Source organism: Panthera pardus, unplaced genomic scaffold (genome assembly GCF_024362965.1).
Source record: "Panthera pardus isolate Hobbes unplaced genomic scaffold, ASM2436296v1 HiC_scaffold_25, whole genome shotgun sequence".
NCBI lineage: Eukaryota > Metazoa > Chordata > Mammalia > Carnivora > Felidae > Panthera > Panthera pardus.
In genome coordinates, this window is record NW_026526821.1 from 9,707,648 (window position 1) to 9,723,547 (window position 15,900).

The 15,900-nt window shown below is 44.3% G+C and overlaps 1 long non-coding RNA gene across 2 annotated transcripts in view; it reads right to left on the reverse strand.

Annotated features, from left to right (window-relative positions):
- Positions 1-739: 739 nt before the first annotated feature.
- The window catches only part of LOC109272256 (uncharacterized), a 148,225-nt gene continuing 133,064 nt past the window's right edge, over positions 740-15,900 (reverse strand). For both annotated transcript variants that reach the window (XR_002082357.2, XR_002082356.2), the window contains exon 3: positions 740-881. This is a non-coding gene — a long non-coding RNA (uncharacterized LOC109272256). The remainder of the gene's footprint in view (positions 882-15,900) is intronic.

Sequence of the window (15,900 nt, forward strand, 5' to 3'; positions counted from 1 at the left end):
GAGATAGAGATAGATACAGATCAGGTTAGTTCATGTGGTTGTTTTGGATTTCAAAATTGCATTCAAGGAATTGTGATCATAGGGCACATATTGTCTGAAATAAGTAGGACATGTATTGGGCCTTAAAACTCAAATTTATCAAAGATATTCATTACAATTGCATTCGCTACAATGGTATTTGACCCATAGATAACCTAGCTTTATAAATACATTTAAAGCACCTCCAGGTCCATTAATATTTCATTGATCCATAAACTACTTCCAAGTACTTATATTTATCAGCCTCATAGAAAGCTATATCTGATGTAGAAACTACACACACACACGTGCACACACACACACACACACACACACACACACACATACACACACACACACAGGAACAACTTCAGACTCTGCTGCTATTTTCACATGATCTTCTCCCTGAGTATCTCTATGTCTTTTTATAAGGATGTCAATCATATGGGATTAAAGATTCACCCTACTCCAGTATGACCACATCCTAACTAATTATCTATGGAACAACGTTATGCTCAAATAAGGTCATATTTTAGAGATTCCAGGTGTTAGGATTTCAACATATCTTTTTGGGGGACACAATTAAATCCACAACTTTAAATCCACAACAACTGGTATAGTCATAATTAAACATATGGGTCTTTGAAGACAGAATGAGTGAAATTCGATCATATTGGTTTAGATAAAAGAGGAGAACGGATAGGTTTACATGCCTGGGCATAGAAGAGTAAATGTAGCTTCAGAAATAGCTGGATCCAGGAGCCAAAGGCCGTCCCACAGGTTTCATCGCTATAGGTCTCTAAGCTCTCATTTCCATTGTGTTTGGCTTCAGTTTTTGATGAGTTTTCTCTGTGTGGTAGCCCCTAGAAATTATAGAATCGCATTACCTAGAAATTCTATTAAGTGCAAGTATAGCAGATGAGGACTTGTCTTCCTCTGGTTCCTGCCAAGTGTAAGACTGAATATTAATGTAATACTTTGGGTCAGATGACCACCTGAACCTGTTGCTGTGCTAATTTGCTCAGCCTAGACACATGCCCACCCCTGGAGTTGGAAACAGAAGTGGGGTCAGCCCTGCCTACAACTCACAGTGTGAGAATGCAGAAAAAGAATGATAGCACAGAAACTCATAACCAGCAGTGTTGGGATAGAAAACACAGTGGATATTTAATACAGATGATGTTCCATTCTTTTTTATGGCTGAGTAATATTCCATTGTATAAATACACCACATCTTTATCCATTCATTTATTGATGAACGTTTTTGTTGCTTCCATATCTATTCTAAATAATGCTGCTATAAACATAGAGGTACATGTATCTTTTTGAATTAGTACTTTCATTTTATTTGGGTAAATACCCAGGAATGGAATTATGGAGTCATATGATAATTCTATTTTTTACCTTTTTGAGGAACCTCTATACCGTCTTCCACAGTGGCTACCCCCGCTTCCATTCCCACCAACAGTGCACGAGGGTTCCTTTTTTTTCCACGTCCTCGCCAACACTCATTGTTTCTTGTGGTTTTCATTTTAGCCATTCTGACAGGTGGGAGGCTTGTTGTTTTGATTTGCATTTCTCCAATGAGTGATGTTGAGCATCTTCTTCATGTGTATGTTGGCCATCTGGATGTCTTCTTCGGAAAAAGGTCTATCCGTGTTCTCTGCCCACTTTTTAATTGGATTATGTGGTTTTTTTGAGTTTGTATAAATTGAGTTGTATAAGTTCTTTATATATTTTGGATATTAACCTCTGATTGAGTACATCATTTGCAAATATCTTCTCCCATTTAGTGGACTGTCTCTTCGTTTTGTTGACGGTTTCCTTTGCTGGGCAGAAGAGTTTCACTTTGTTGCAGTTCTGATCGCTCCTTTCTTGTGATCTAAGTGTCGTGCATGGTCCCCAAGCACATCTCTCTTTTCTCATCAGCAAAAGTTTTTTCTCTTCTCTTTTTGCAAAAGTATGATCATACCATCGGTGGACAAAAAATTATTAGGTCAAGCTACCTGGCTGCTACTATTCTAATGACAAGGTTTAAATGCCCATATTTCACCCAGGGCCCCAGCAACAGCCTCAGAAAGGATGTGGTTTCCAAGGAAGAAGGGTATGCTCAAAAAATTCCAACCATTCGTTTTCTGCCATTCGAATGTCACTTGACGAAAGATGCTGCTCAAAGAATATGTCGATAGCAGCTGGGTTCACCAGCTTTTGCCAACACATTGTAGAAGAGTTTGTGATTTTAATCAAAATTTGTCATCCACCCAGAACTTAAGAAACGAATTTTCATCAAAGGGAAATTTAAGCTTCTGAAAGTTACCTAGCCCCAGAGCCACGAGGGTGAACTCTAGGTCCAAAAAGAGAATAAAAATCAATCGTGACAATTATTTTGCCAAATGATCTTAAACTGAAGTGCATGGAGAAGGCTTCCATAAATGTCAGCCGCCACACCAACAGGCGGCGCTGTCCCCACACTGGCCTTTTTCTTGTTAAAAATGCACGTCAATATGCAAAATGGAAGCGTCCCGGATCAATGCCAAGCACACTCTCCATTTCTAGAGGCTCCCAAAATAATCTGCAGAAAGTGGAATTCAAGGGAAAATTTTGTTTTGCTGGAGGCATGTACAAAGAACCTTTAAGAACCATCTTATCTGAGGATTTGTGCTTACTCTTATTTCAACAGATTCAGACCTGAACTTCCTTCAAAATAAGATGCAGGTGAGTGGGAGAGCTAAACATTCTGCAATATCTCATTCACACAGAGGTCACTTCTCTGCCAACTTCCATCACCTAGAGTAAAACCCCAGAAAAACCCAACAAAATGCAAAAGAAAATGGTCTTCAGCGTAGCCCAAATAGATGTTGCCAAATCCAACCATTTTGCTAATGAGAGAGCAACACTCAGAACCTATGGACCCTTACACAACTATTCGTAAAAATCTAACCGTCTCGGTGTATCAGTCAAGAGCCCATCAGAAATGAGACGGCATTCTCCAATTAGGATAATTCACAGAGAACTTAGTAAAGGCAACGTTTACAAAGGAGCTTGGTGTAGGGAAGTTGAAGGAGGTGTTCCCACCCCTAGGCCTGGACTAGGGAAGGAGACGTTTCCAGAATCAGAAAGAAGTTGTATGGAAAAGTTGTATTGAAAGGAATAGTGGCCATCGAGGAAACAACCACTGAGACAACCCCAGAGGAAGGCCCCTAGGAAATCAATATGGCGGCCATACTCTCTTCCTTCCTGTCTCTTGTCAGGCTTGCCCAGCTGAAAGCTGGAGAGGGAAGAAACCCGTTGATGCCGCCCCTAAAGGTCGGGAGTGGAGAGCAGATCTACAGGAGCAAACTGATATCTAGCACGCTTGATGGATAACTGTGGGTTTCTCAGTCCACGGCAACGTGGGGAAACCAGAAGTGGCTACATTAGATACAGCACGTGGCTATACCCGGAGGAATACAACAGGGAAGGGAAAACAACACGTACAGCAGACACCAAGACATTCCAATATGTGGATGGCTCATTCCAAGAGTACAAGTTGTCTCCCCAAAGGAATTCAAGTCAAAATCATTACAAATGGGAAAATTTAGGGGAGGCGCCCAGTTCTCCAGGGTGTCATCACCATAGTATAGATGCCTCAATAATTTAATAACAAGTAGCCCAGGAAAGTTTATGAAGAATTCCATGAACTCATCTTAGGCAAGCAGAGATCTGCTCCGGACATGTTGTAAGGTTTCTGCCCAAAGTGGTTGAAATTGCTTTGCTAATTCATGAGAGGCACAATCATAACTGACATTTTACTGAGCTCTTACTACGCACTGGGAACTTCACATGCAAACGCCATTTCGGCCCCACACCAGCCTCAGGAGCTAATGTGATCATTCCCTTCACATTTCCCACAGGGCAGTTGAGTAAGTCATTGTCCAAGATCCCAAAGCCAGGGAGAGATGGTGCCAGTTTGAAACCCAGGCACTCTGGACCCAGAGCCTGAGATTCTAACCAAACTCAGAACACTCCCCACCCCCCAGCCCACACTTCCAGCATCTGCTATCTCTACAGCACAATGCAAAGGAGATGATTTAAAAAAGAGAGAGACAGAAGAGAAGAGGAGAAGGAAGGAGGGAGGGAGGGAGGGAGGGAGGGAAGGAGGGAGGGAGGGAGGGAGGGAGGGAGGGAAGGAAGGAAGGAAGGAAGGAAGGAAGGAAGGAAGGAAGGGAGAAGTGAAGGAAGGAAGGAAGAAAGGAGGGAGGACGGGAGGGAGGGAGGGAGAGAAGGATGGAAAGAGGGAAGGAAAGAGGGGAGGGAGAAGTGAGGGAGGGAGGGAAGGAAGGAAGGAGGAAAGGAAGGAAGGAAGGAAGGAAGGAAGGAAGGAAGGAAGGAAGGAAGGAAGGGAGGGAGGAAGGGAGGGAGGGAGGGAGGAAGAAGGAAGGAAGGGAGGAAGGAAAGAGGGAAGGAAGGAGGGGAGGGAGGGAGGGAGGGAGGGAGGAAGGAAGGAAGGAAGGAAGACAGGTAGTAATTCAGCGAGTCTGCAGTATAGAAAAGGAACACCTGGAATATTGATTTTATATTGTTGGGTGACACCTTACCAACATTTTAGCAGCTTACAACCCCACCCAGTTAGCAGCCATGGGTTCTATAGGCCAGAAGTACGGACACGGCATGGCTGGCATTTCTGCTCAGGAGTAAGAAGCTGAAACCCAGGGGTCAGCTGAGTGGCACTCATACCTGGAGTCTCTGGGGAAGGATCTATTTCCTAGCTCATTCAGGTTGTTGACATATTTCAGTTCCTTAAGATTGGAGGATCTCTCGGGGCACCCGGGGGGCTCGGTCGGTTGAGCGTCCGACTTCGACTCAGGTCATGATCTTGCGGTCTGTGAGTTCGAGCCCCGTGTCAGACTCTGGGCTGACAGCTCGGAGCCTGGAGCCTGCTTTGGATTCCATGTCTCCCCCTCTCTCTCTGCCCCTTCCCATGCTCATGTTGTCTCTCTCTCTCTCTCAAAAATAAATTAAAAAAACGTTAAAAAAATTAAAAAAAAAAAAAGATCGGAGGATCGCAAGTCCCCGTTTCTTCCTGGCTGTTGGCAGGGACCGCTCCCAGCTCGTCAAGGCCTCCCACACTCCCTGCCCTGTGGCCCTTTCCATCTTCATGGCTGTCATTGGAGACACTCCCTCATGTGGAATTGTTTCATTCTTGGAATCTCTCCCTTCAGTCTTTTTCAAGGACTCGCCTGATTAGATCAGGCCCACCCAGGACAATCTCCCTATCATAAGGTCAACTGACTACGCATCTTCATTTACACTGGCAAAATCCTTTTGTCCACTGGAGTGATCTTTCACCGTATTCATAGATTCCTCCCACACTCAAGGGACAGGGATTACCCAGGGCAAGCATCACTGAGAGCCCTATTAGCATTCTGCCTGCCATCCCTGACATCAGCATAGAGCGATCTCAAAGCTGGAGCTGGCTCCCCCCACTTCTAATGCTGCACACGGAGACAACGTTAGCTCTGCAACCCTGGCCTACACCTGTCTTCCGTAAACCCAGCCCCTTTTTTGTCGAGGTGGTACTTTCTCTGAACCTCAGAGAAGTTTCTTCTGCTGATGTCAGAAACCCAACAGCGGTGCACCTCCTAGGCTTGCGGTGCAGAGCGAGAAGTAAATCCACGTGACTACCTAGCCCAGCGCCTGGCAAGGAGCAGGCCCTGCGTTCCTCTCAGCTATCAGAATTAACACTAGGGTTGCCGTTAAGATCTTCATCGCTATTCAGTTTTGAATGATTTCACCAGAATTGAGAGGGGGCCCGGGGTTGAGTTCACAGCACAGCTGAGGAATCTCCGTGTGGCTGGTGTGTTTTCACATGGATCCTGGGAACAATAAGCCTGGTCACTGATGCATCAACTCAGGAATAAAAGCAAGTGGCCCCTGGCAAGAAAGGAACAAGAATATCTCACATTCCAGCTCCATTTACAAGACGGCTTATCGCCCTTTGCAGATTCCTCAGACAACAAGAGCACAAAGGCTTCCAGGGAGGAAAGCCTGAGATATTCTAATATCTGGACAAAAACATTTGTAAGATTCTTCGGAGCACAGAGTCTCCGCCCAACGCAGACCAGCAACTGAAACCTGCCCCTCCCCACCCCCCACCCCCCTCCCCGCCATCCATTTACTAGCAAAAGCTTCTCTTTTGCGTCCGCTTTGGTTTAAACAGCATTGACTGTCAGGCTACTTCCTTCTAGACACAACTTATTCCAGCTCCTTCTGCATCTTTCCTCAAGGGAAGGCACTAAAGGAGATAAGGCGTGGGGCTGTTCGTTCCTGGGGACTGTGTCCTTTGTGGAAGCATCGCCCTCTTTAACGGGTGAGGGGCAAGGAAGCATCTTCTTTTTTTTTTTTTTTTTTTTTTTTTTTTTACTTTTTATTTATTTTTGGGACAGAGAGAGACAGAGCATGAACGGGGGAGGGCAGAGAGAGAGGGAGACACAGAATCGGAAACAGGCTCCAGGCTCCGAGCCATCAGCCCAGAGCCCGACGCGGGGCTCGAACACAGGGACCGCGAGATCGTGACCTGGCTGAAGTCGGACGCTTAACCGACTGCGCCACCCAGGCGCCCCAAGGAAGCATCTTCTGATTGTGTCTGGAGCACTGGCCTCCAAAATGGAAAACGGGTAGAAAAAAAAGGCAACATTAGACTTTCTATTCATACTTGTTGTCATACTAAAAAAAACAAAAACAACAACAAATTGTGCTTTGTTGTATTTTAATAAAACAGCTTGACATTTGCCTCACTCGGTCTGCGTCGGTTGCATAGGGTGTTCCAGGAATCCTGGAAGAAAGCAGGGGGGTTGGGGGCGAAGGGACAGTGGAGTTCTGGTTGTCTCTAGGCTAGAGCTTCTTGAGGCTTCTTGCAATGGATGTGTGCCCAGTAATGCGAATTCGCATGCGGCATGGTCTGCTCTTCACTACAGCACCTCTCACAGAAAGTACCAGTGGCTTTAAAATTCCTGCCAAGAAACCTGAGTTGAAGAAAGTTCCAACAATGCAAGCATCTGCATACAACCAGGAAGGGGCTAAGCTGTGGCTTCTATTCCTAGGATGAAATTTTCTGTTACCGTGTTGGCAGGAAACAGAACAAAACAAAAACGAAAACGAAAACAAACAACAGTGATGTTGAGCTCAGATCTGTCGAGCAATCGAAGCAAAACCCCATAAAGTTATCAAGGAGACTATTTAAAATATAGATTCACGTTTGAGGCGCCGGAGTGACTCATTCAGTTAAGCGTCCGACTCTTGGTTTCAGCTCAGGTCATGATCTCATGGTTCCTTGGTTCGATCCCAGCCTCAGGCTCCATGCTGCTGCTGCGGAGCCTGCTTGGGATTCTTTGTCTCTCTCCCTCTCTCTCTGCCCCTCCCCTGCTTGCTCTCTCTCTCTAAAATAAATAAACTTAAAATAAAATAAAATAAAACAAAATAAGATAAAATAAAATAAAATAAAATAAAATAAAATAAAATAAAATAAAATAAAATACTAGATTTACTTTTAGATCCATGGTCCAATATTTTCTGTACTAGAACATAGGCTCCAGAAGGATCAGGACATCATTTCTTCCAACACTCCTCCATATTCTTAGCCTGACACATAGTAGGTGTTCTATAAATATCTATTCTTCAATGACTGAATCTTTAATGATGAGTGGGGCAGATTATATTTTCCCCTGACAACATCTCCCACCCACATGCCGGTCCACAATACAGTGCCACGATCTGCTCCTTAAGAGGCATGGTCTGATTCTCCGCGTCTTGAACGTGGGCAGGCTTAGCACCACTTTGATGGACAGTTTATGGAGGAAGAAATGCTATGTGACTTTGGAGACTAAGTCAAGCAAAGCCATGCAGCTTCCCCATTGGGTTCTCTTGGGATGCCTGTTCTAAGAAGCAAGCTGTCAGGTAAGAAATCCAGCTACACTGAGACCATCATAATGGAGAGACCATATGACTGTGCTCTGCTCAATGGCCCCATCCGAGCCCCAGGGCCCCTGTGGATGTCCATATGACCGCCTCCTCAGCCAGCAGTGGACTGCACCACATGGCGGGCTCCAAACGAGGACCACTGAGTTGAGCCCTTTCCTAATTCCTGCCCCGGAAATCGTGACAAAAGAAAACTGTTGGTTTAAACCACTAAATGTGGGGATGGTTGGGTACACAGCAGTAGGTGTCCAGAACAATGGACTTCATCCCAAGTACATGTTAGGTCTTGGTGTTTTTAAATAGTGGTATAAAACCATCACAAGGGGCACCTGGGTGTCTCAATCGGTTGAGCATCCAACTTTGGCTCAGGTCGTGATCTCGTGGTTCGAGAGTTTGAGCCCAGCATCAGACTTGATTCTGTCAGTGGGGAGCCCGCTTAGGATTCTCTGCCCCTCCCCAGCTCACCCTCTCTGTGTTTCTCAAAATTAAATAAACATTAAAAAAAAATCACAAGTCATCAAATGTGTAAAACTAAGCATGCAGTTCATTGCTAATACTAATTTTCTTTAGTGAGAACAAAGAGGTCCCTGCCCTATTAATGAATAATTCGATTATAGATCATTTCAGTTTTAACTTATTTAAAACTCTAACTTTTTTATATGCTTTACAGTAGATAATAAGATATCAGTACCTTAGTGTAAATATATAATTTGTAAATAAATATACAAAATATTGGTGGAGCATGCTCAAAATATATTAAAATTGGGGTACATGATCAACTTACCAGCCACTGAGAAATTAACAAAACAAATTAAACCTAGCGCAACTCTCTGCACAAAATTTCAGAATCTTCCTGGACTTCTCTCACCCTGGCCTGAGCCTTGCTTTAAGAAATCCCATCTTACCAAAAACAGTAAGATACCTAGGAATAATCCTAACCAAAGAGGTAAAAGATCTTTACTCTGAAAACCACAGAACACATATGGAAAAAATCCAAGAGGACACAAAGAAATGGAAACATATTCCATGTTCATGGATGGGAAGAACAAACTTTGCTAAAATGTCGATACTACCCAAAGCAATCTATACAGTTAATGCAACCCCTATAAAAATACCGCCAGAATTTTTCACAGAGCTAAAACAAACAATCCTAAAATTTGTTTGGAACCACAAAAGACCTCGGATAGCCAAAGCAACCCAGAAAGCAAAGTTGGAGGCATCACAATTCTGGATTTCAAGCTATATTACAAGGATGTAATCATCAAGACAGTATGGTGTCAGCACGAAAACAGACACATAGATCAATGGAACAAAATAGGAAACCCAGAAATGGACCCACAACTATATGTCAAGTAATCTTTGACAAAGCAGGAAAGAATAGCCAATGGAAAAAAGGCAGTTCCTTCAACAAATGGTGTTGAGAAGACTGGATGGTAACAGGCAAAAGAATAAAATCGGACCAGTTTCTTACACCATACACAAAACCAAATTCAAAATGGATGAAAGACCTAAATGTGAGGCAGGAAACCATCAAAATCCTGGAGGAGAATGCAGGCAGCAACCTCTTTGACATCAGCTGTAGCGACTTCCCACTAGACACGTCGCCGGAGGGAAGGGAAACAAAAGCAAAAATGAACTACTGAGACCTCATAAAGATAAAAAGCTTCTGCACAGCGAAAGAAACATTCAACAAAACTAAAAGGCAGCCTATGCTATAGGAGAAGATATTCGTAAATGATATATCCAAAATCTACAAAGAATTTATCAATCTCAACACCCCTCCCCCCAAAAACAAATCATCCAGCAAAGAAATGGGCAGAAGACATGAATAGACACTTTCCCAAAGAAAACATCCAGATGGCTAACAGGCACACGTGGAGATGCTCAACATCATTCATCATCAGGGAAAGACAAATCAAAACCACAATGAGATACCACCTCACACCTGTCAGAATGGCTAAAATTCACAACGCACGAAACAACAGGTTTTGGCGAGGATGCGGAGAAAGAGGAGCTCTCTTGCACTGTTGGTGGGAATGCATACTGGAGCAGCCACGCTGGAAAACAGTGTGGAGTTTCCTCAAAACATTAAAAACAGAACTATCCTGGGGCGCCTGGGTGGCGCAGTCGGTTAAGCGTCCGACTTCAGCCAGGTCACGATCTCGCGGTCCGTGAGTTCGAGCCCCGCGTCAGGCTCTGGGCTGATGGCTCGGAGCCTGGAGCCTGTTTCCGATTCTGTGTCTCCCTCTCTCTCTCTGCCCCTCCCCCGTTCATGCTCTGTCTCTCTCTGTCCCAAAAATAAATAAAAAACGTTGAAAAAATAAAAAAATAAAAAAATAAAAAAGAACTATCCTATGATCCAGCAATTGTACTACTAGGTATTTACCCAAAGGATATAAAAATACAGATTCAGAGGGGCACGTGCACCCCGATGTTTATGGCAGCCTTTTCATCCGTAGCCAGACTATGGAAAGAGCCCAAATGTTCATTGGCTGATGGAAAAGGAAAACATGATGTGTGTGTGTGTGCGCACACACACACACACACACACACACACACAATGGAATATTACTCAGCCATCAGAAAGAATGAAATCTTGCCATTTGCGACGACGTGGACAAAGCTAGAGTATATTATGCTAAGTGAAATTACTCAGAGAAAGACAAATACCATGTGATTTCATTCATATATGGAATTTAAGAGACAAAACAGATGAACATATGGGAAGGGGAAAAAAGAGAGGTAAACAAACCATTAGAGACTCTTAACTATAGAGAACAAACTGAGGGTTGATGGAGGAAGGTGGGAGGGGGATGGGCTGGATGGGTGGCGGGGATAAAGGAGGGTGCTGGTCGTGGTGAGCACTGGGTGTTGTATGTAAGCGACGAATGACTGAATTCTACTCCTGAACCAATATTGCCCTGTATGTAAACTAAATGGAATTTAAGTAAAAGTTAAAAAAAATAAATAAATCTCATCCTGAGTACTTAGAAAAGCAACGTGTGTTGCAGTTGCCAGACTTCTCGGGTTCAAATCTCTGTTCCGTTCCTTACTAGCTCCGTGTGTTTGGGCAAATTACTCTACCCTTTCTGAGCCTGCTCCCTAATTTGTAAAAGAGGGGATTAGAAGACTAGCTACTTCATAGGATTGCTGTGAAAATCCGAGAAAATAATTTCCATGAAGAACCTACCCGGCATGGTATGTGGGTGTTGGAATCACCACGAGCCACACCTAATAAATATCAGCTGCCATTATCATTTGGGAAACCTCCTAAAAAACACACAACAGGCAGGAAAACCACGTGAAATGGGACTGTGTATTAGACTCTAAGGGGTATTTCCAGAAAGACTCATATGGGGAAGGTGCTCAGTCCTATAAAGAAAAACAATAATTTCTCTGCAAAAGGTCTCTGAACATATTAGCTGTCCCAGGATTCAGTGCCCAACACCAAAGCAAAGGGGTGGCAGGGTAGAGAGAGAAGAGAAGGAAGGCTTATTCCGAGCCCGGGACACATTCAAAATGACGCTCACATTTTATATCTGGAGTTTGAGAAAATGATTCCTCAGACTCTGTTTGGATAGGAATCGTGAACCCACCACCAGAAACCCCGGGAATGCCTACAGGACCTGCATACACGGTCCTTTCCCTGCCTACCTTCGAACCTCTGCCCTCCACGGGCAACCTGCTGCCGTCTCTTGACCGAGTAAATAATGTTGTGGGATCTTTTTTCGGAAGATATAATAATACCACAGTGGGTAGAGGAGTGGAATTTCTAAGAGAAGGCTTCAATTGGGGGGAAAAAAAGAATTTGTTTCATGAGTTTTCCCTTTAAAGACTGTTTGACTCCAGTGACCGGGGGAAATCATAGTGGCCACAAGTCACGTCACAGTGGCATCCTCTTCCTACCAATAGGAGGAGGATTGGTTCAAATATTGCCAACCAGCAATGAAGAAGACACAATAATAATTTTTTTAAATATCTATTTATTTATTTTTGAGAGACAGAGGAGAGGGAGAGCAGGGGAGGGCCAGAGAGAGAGGGAGAGAGAGAAGCCCAAGCAATCTCTGTGTTGTCAGCACAGAGCCCAACTCGGGGCTCAGTCTCACAAACCTTGAGGTCATGACCTGAGGCAAAATCGAGAGTCGGATGCTTAACTGACCGTGTCACCCAGGTGCCCCAGGAGTCACAATAATAAGCTTTGTTGTCACATCAATTCTACTGGGATGGACTGGGTGTCTGCCATTTGCAACTGCTTCTCCATAAGCATGGCAACGTTTCTCTAGAACTTTCTGTGAGACATGTGACCATCAGTAGTCTCACTGTAACTTTTAAAGTGCCCTAAATCCTTCCCCTAGTTCCTAACCCACAGGAATGGGAAGTACTTATGCCATTTTAACAAAGGTCTTAAATCACAGAAAAAGGTAAACACGTTGTTTTGCAAAAAGAAAAAAAAATACCATAAATCAAGTGGGAAGATAACAATAGACAAGAATGCCTGCAACACGTTTGGCAATCCTTAATCCTTAAAATGCAAAGAGTTCCTACAAATAAATAAGTAAAAGGGCCAACAATACATCAGCTAACTAGACAATTACAGGACAGGAAATCTAAATGATCATAAAACCTCAACAAAAACAACAACAAAAATTTTTAAATGAAATAACTAAATAAATAACAAAGACAACAACAACAACAACAAAAGACCTGTTTCACCCATTAAACTGACAGATGGTACCAAATGCAAAAACGTCCTTGGCTGGCAGTGGTTTGGGGTACAGACTGGTAAGAAAGTGAAGCCCCGCAAACTTTCTGGAAAATAATCCTCTCTGTTTACTTAAGTTAAAATTACACATACTCTTTGACCCAGCGGTCCTACATTTGAATAAGTCCAAAAGCAACAGCGTGCAAGAGAATGCAAATTGACAGGTATGTGTATGCACACGTGCACACACACCCACGTGCTCCTATCTGGTTATCGAGCTACAGGAAAAGGAATAGAACGCGCATCAGGCTGTTAATATCAGTAATTTAATAGAGACAACACTGAAGGGGAATAGAGAAAAAAATCCTATGCACTACATTTCTGCGCTTATTATAATGCATTGGTATTTGTTTTGTAATTTTTTTTTAACAAAGCAAAAAAGAGATATCCTATAACTTCACTGTGTGATCTTAAAACAAGTCAGGCGTGAGTCACGCCCTTCCTTCCCATGGAGAAGAGTGTGCAGTCTTTAAAAGCCAGAGATCCACCTGGCGGATCCCCCTGACAGGTGGGGACAGGAGGGGGAAGTGTGACAGGGGAGGAGGCAAGAGGGAAGAAGGTTATGAAAACAGTAAAACTCTTGGAATTTTGTACTTCAAAGCCATGCTAAATAAACCAAATAGGCACAAAAGGATGATGAGAACTCCTTCTCACATGAAATATCTTTTTATACCCCACAAATTAGAAATGTATGTGCAACTGGCCAAGTACATATTTTCCAGGACTTAAAAAAAAGAAAGTGCACAGTTTAGGTAAAGGCCCAGAGCAGTTTTTAAGCACCTACTGCCAGTCAGTCACCCTCCAGCTGCTTTCAAATATTGATTTAATCTCCAAAACATACCAATGGTGACTCAGTACTCCCAGTGATTCACACCTTAGTTTGAAATACCATTAGGAGCCAATCCAGTTTCTGATGGAAATTTTTCCGGAACACAAGGGAGTTTTGCCTGAAGGAGATGTTTCACTTTGGAGAACTTGGGCGGAAAGTGTCACAAACCTAATTTAATCTCACTTAAGCAAACAGGAGCCTTCATTTTTTTTTTTTTTTTTTTACATACCATAGAAGTTTAAGTGGCATATCATCTACCTTCAGGTAAGGCTAGATCCAGCAATTTCAAGATCTCATCAAGACTTTTTCTCTCTTGATTTCTCATCTCTGTTTCCATTAACGCTGGCTTTATTGTCTGGCTGACTTTCCCCTCGGAGTAACAAAGCACCAGGCTTCCATCTATGGATTTTGTGGTCCTGGTGAAAAGGTGGCTTTTGGCTCCCAAAAGACCTCATTAAAGTGCCTGGCATCACTATCATTGGCCACCCTGGGATCACTTGTCACACCCAGAGCAGAAAGAGGACTCATACCTCTCCAGACTTTATGGACTGAGATGCGGGACAGCAGAGAGTCCCCAGAAGGAAATCTGAGGACTGGACTTGGGGCAAGCAATATAACAGATGTCTATCTCAGGGGAGACAGAGAAGGAGTGATTTAAGCCACGGAGCTCGCCAAACTCTCAGGTGTCATCCTGAAGCACACAGCCTGCCATGTGGAGAATATTAAAATGAATGAGAAATCAAGAAACGCCAGGAAGCCGGGAGGTCACATCAGGATAGTGGAAACATCTGACTCGCTGCTTCAGAATGACCGCTGATACTTACACGCTGTAGCAGTCGAGAGCCCTGGGATCCGAACTCAGTTGAAAAGCACACCCCACTGCATCTGCCCACAAACCTGTGGGCTGTGTGCCTGTGTGGAACGCTTTAACTTCTCTGCACTTCATTTCCTCATCAGGATTATGGAGCTGATTACAGTACCCACCACCCGAACTTCTGGCCAGCATTAAATGAGAATACGTTGGGGCGCCTGGGTGGCTCAGTCGGTTGAGCGTCCGACTTCGGCTCAGGTCACGATCTCGCGGTCCGTGAGTTCGAGCCCCGCGTCGGGCTCTGGGCTGACGGCTCAGAGCCTGGAACCTGCTTCCGATTCTGTGTCTCCCTCTCTCTCTGCCCCTCCCCCGTTCATGCTCTGTCTCTCTCTGTCCCAAAAATAAATAAACATTAAAAAAATAAAATAAATAAATGAGAATACGTTTTCTTCAACTGGTGCATCATGGAGCAGTTCAGGAGGGGTGGGGGGCAGGGAATCCGACTGCCTGAGAGGAGTCTCCATGCTCCTGCTCACCGGCTATGTGAACCTGGGCCATTTATTTCACTGCTCTGAAATATGTCCTCGTGAGAAAGCAGCAAAATTAATAATTTACTTGTCGCCTGTATTTTTTTTTGGGGTGTGGGACGACCACACAGGTGTTGAGAGCCGTTCTTGGCAACACTAAAACTCAACATGCAACAGATGTTGGTCTTGTGGGGCTCACTCCCATGGGTGAGCCCTTGTTGGTCTCGCTCCCATGCCTTCGTTGCCGCTGTTAGAACAGAGCCTGGCACATAACAGATGCTCAATAAACACTTGTTAAATGACCAGTTGAGTACGGTACCTGAACCCTCAGCCTTCTCATCTACAGCTTACCACATTCCCTGCATTTTCTGATTGAGATTTATATTCAATAAATTATTATCGAGCACCTCTTTGGTTTCAGATACTGTCCTATACTCTGGGAATAGAGCAGGAAACAAGATGTGCACAATGACTTCTGGGAGTTTACCACAGAGAGAGGAAGGGGGACTATACTTCAGGAGGACATAAGGTCTGTGAAAGAAATAAAGTCCAGGGGCACCTGGATGGCTCAGTCGGTTAAGCATCTGACTCTTGGTTTCTGATCAGGTCGGGATCTCACGGCTCCTTCGTTCGAGCCCCATGTCAGGTTCTGTGCTGACAGTGCAGGGCCTGCTTGGAGTTCTCTCTCTCTCCCTCCTCCTCTCTCTCTCTGCCCCTCCCCCAGTGTCTCTCTCTCTCTCTCTCTCTCTCTGAATAAATAAACAAACCTTCAAAAAAGAAAGGCATGCTCAGAAAAGAAGAGGAGGGATGCCGGTCTGCAGGGGAAAGAATAAGAAAAGGGCTCAGGGTTGGGAGGGGCAGGTGCAGGGGGACCTTGAGGACCACGGTAGGAACGCTGCTCGCTACGACTGGAGACCAGGGAAGGACTGCGTGGGACTTGCATTTTTCAAAAGATCACTTGGCATCTACGATAGGGGGATGCCTGATAAAGTGGGAG